The sequence below is a fragment of the Sorex fumeus genome, unplaced genomic scaffold (genome assembly GCF_029834395.1).
Source record: "Sorex fumeus unplaced genomic scaffold, SorFum_2.1 ptg000019l, whole genome shotgun sequence".
Lineage (NCBI taxonomy): Eukaryota > Metazoa > Chordata > Mammalia > Eulipotyphla > Soricidae > Sorex > Sorex fumeus.
Window position 1 is genome coordinate 7,707,372 of NW_026606076.1, and position 3,258 is coordinate 7,710,629.

The 3,258-nt window shown below is 62.7% G+C and overlaps 1 pseudogene; it reads left to right on the plus strand.

Annotated features, from left to right (window-relative positions):
* Nucleotides 1-804: 804 nt before the first annotated feature.
* Nucleotides 805-2,672, plus strand: LOC130022563 (uncharacterized; annotated as a pseudogene).
* Nucleotides 2,673-3,258: the final 586 nt, after the last annotated feature.

Genomic DNA, 3,258 nt, shown 5'->3' on the forward strand with positions numbered 1-3,258 from the left:
CTTCACAGTGACCAATTTGGGAAATGTTGAAGAGAAACGAGTGGGTGGTCGTGTGCTCTCTCGATGTGGGCGCCGCCGCGCCACACTGCACAACGTCCTGCGTTTAGCTTCGCGAATGGCTACGACTAGGGTGTGCTCGTTCCCGAGGGTGCCCGGTCGCCCGAGAGGGCCACGGTGCCAGATCCTGTGAGCGCGTCAGGGCGGTGGTCGTCGCGGGTGTCTCCGGAGGCCGCGGTGCTGTTCTCCGTCCCCTCGCCGTCTCTCCGCGCCACCGCTGCCGGGGGTCGTGGCGGCGTCACACACTCGGGGGTCCCCCCCACCGCCGACTCCGGTCAGTGGGGGGGGTGTCGGGCAGCGTCGTCTACCCCCTCCCCCGTCGGGCCGCGCGTCTCGCTGCCCGCGGGGTCTCAAGCGGGTGCCCGGTCCCACAGTCGTGTGGCGGCAACAGGCCCATGCCCGCCCGCGTCTCGTCTCCTCCTTCCCCGCGCGCCCGCGGCGTTCCTCGTGCCGCCGCGCGTCTCCCCGCGCCGGGTTTGCTCGCGCTTTGGCTTCCCGCCGGGCCGGCCGTGTCGCAGGGCGGTGTTGGTCCCTCCGTCCCGCTCTCCCCCGCCCCCGCCCGCCCCCGTCCGCGTCCTCGTCCCGCGCCCATCCGTCCATCGCTCTGGCGGCTGGCGGCGGCGCGGGGTCGGCCGCGGTTCGGGGAGGAGGGGAGGTGTGTGGGGGGGCGACGTTCGGGCGGGGGGTTCTCCTGTCTCCACCCCTGACCGACCGACCGCCGGCGGGGCTCGCTCGCGCATCTCCTCCTACCTGGTTGATCCTGCCAGTAGCATATGCTTGTCTCAAAGATTAAGCCATGCATGTCTAAGTACGCACCGCCGGTACAGTGAAACTGCGAATGGCTCATTAAATCAGTTATGGTTCCTTTGGTCGCTCGCTCCTCTCCTACTTGGATAACTGTGGTAATTCTAGAGCTAATACATGCCTACGGGCGCTGACTCCCTTCGCGGGGGGGGTGGGGGGGGGAATGCGTGCATTTATCAGATCAAAACCAACCCGGTCAGCCTCCCTTCGGGGCGGGCGCCGGCGGCTTTGGTGACTCTAGATAACCTCGGGTCGATCGCATGCCCCCCGTGGTGGCAACGACCCATTCGAATGTCTGCCCTATCAACTTTCGATGGTAGTCGCCGTGCCTACCATGGTGACCACGGGTGACGGGGAATCAGGGTTCGATTCCGGAGAGGGAGCCTGAGAAACGGCTACCACATCCAAGGAAGGCAGCAGGCGCGCAAATTACCCACTCCCGACCCGGGGAGGTAGTGACGAAAAATAACAATACAGGACTCTTTCGAGGCCCTGTAATTGGAATGAGTCCACTTTAAATCCTTTAATGAGGATCCATTGGAGGGCAAGTCTGGTGCCAGCAGCCGCGGTAATTCCAGCTCCAATAGCGTATTTTAAAGTTGCTGCAGTTAAAAAGCTTGTAGTTGGATCTTGGGAGCGGGCGGGTGGTCCGCGGCGAGGCGAGCCACCGCCCGTCCCCACCCCTTGCCTCTCGGCGCCCCCTTGATGCTCTTAGCTGAGTGTCCCGCGGGGCCCAAAGCGTTTACTTTGAAAAAATTAGAGTGTTCAAAGCAGGCCCAAGCTGCCTGGATACCGCAGCTAGGAATAATGGAATAGGACCGCGGTTCTATTTTGTTGGTTTTCGGAACTGAGGCCATGATTAAGAGGGACGGCCGGGGGCATTCGTATTGCGCCGCTAGAGGTGAAATTCTTGGACCGGCGCAAGACGGACCAGAGCAAAAGCATTTGCCAAGAATGTTTTCATTAATCAAGAACGAAAGTCGGAGGTTCGAAGACGATCAGATACCGTCATAGTTCCGACCATAAACGATGCCGACTGGCGATGCGGCGGCGTTATTCCCATGACCCGCCAGGCAGCTTCCGGGAAACCAAAGTCTTTGGGTTCAGGGGGAGTATGGTTGCAAAGCTGAAACTTAAAGGAATTGATGGAAGGGCACCACCAGGAGTGGAGCCTGCGGCTTAATTTGACTCAACACGGGAAACCTCACCTGGCCCGGACACGGACAGGATTGACAGACTGATAGCTCTTTCTCGATTCCGTGGGTGGTGGTGCATGGCCGTTCTTAGTTGGTGGAGCGATTTGTCTGGTTAATTCTGATAACGAACGAGAGTCTGGCATGCTAACTAGTTACGCGACCCCCGAGCAGTCGGCGTCCCCCAACTTCTTAGAGGGACAAGTGGCGTTCAGCCACCCGAGATTGAGCAATAACAGGTCTGTGATGCCCTTAGATGTCCGGGGCTGCATGCGCGATACACTGACTGGCTCAGCATGTGCCTACCCTACGCCAGCAGGCGCGCGTAACCCGTTGAACCCCATTCGTGATGGGGATCGGGGATTGCAATTATTCCCCATGAACGAGGAATTCCCAGTAAGTGCGGGTCATAAGCTTGCGTTGATTAAGTCCCTGCCCTTTGTACACACCGCCCGTCACTACTACCGATTGGATGGTTTAGTGAGGCCCTCGATTCGGCCCCGCCGGGGTCGGCCCACGGCCCTGGCGGAGCGCTGAGAAGACTGTCGAACTTGACTATCTAGAGGAAGTAAAAGTCGTAACAAGGTTGCCGTAGGTGAACCTGCGGAAGGATCATTAACGGCCGTCCGGTCGAGCTCGTCTGGAGCTTGCTCCGGCCCTCTCTTCCCTGTGTGGCGCGGGGCCCCCCCCCGGGAGGAGGAGGAGCAGTGGGTTGGGGTCCGTCCCTGGTCCCACCCGCCCTCCCTCCTCCCGGAGCCCCGCCATTCGCGAAGGGGGGGTGCTCAGGGGGGCGCCAAGGTGAGCCAGAACGAAGGTCGCCAGAGAAGTGCCCTGGTCGGTCGGTGGTGTCATCCGCGAGGCGGTCACGGTTGGCCACAGCCGGGCGGAAGGCGGAGGCCGCGAGCGTGTGGGGGTGCTGTCTGTCGGGGGTCGTTCTCGACGTGGGGTTCATCCCGCCGAGGTTACGGCGGTGGCGGCGCAGCCTGGGTCGGGCCTCGGGCCCTCCCGGGGGAGGGTGAGCGGGTGCAAACTGTCGGCGTGGCGTTCCGAGTGCCGCCGGCCGCCACTCCCCCTCCTCCCGGGGGCGGTCCCCCGTCCCCGCTCTGGCGCCAGCCGGCTCCCCTCGGGCCTGTCGTGATCTTCCGACTGTTCTTCCACCCCCCTCCCCCCGCCCGGCTGCCGCCGGCGGCTTTCCCGCCTCCCC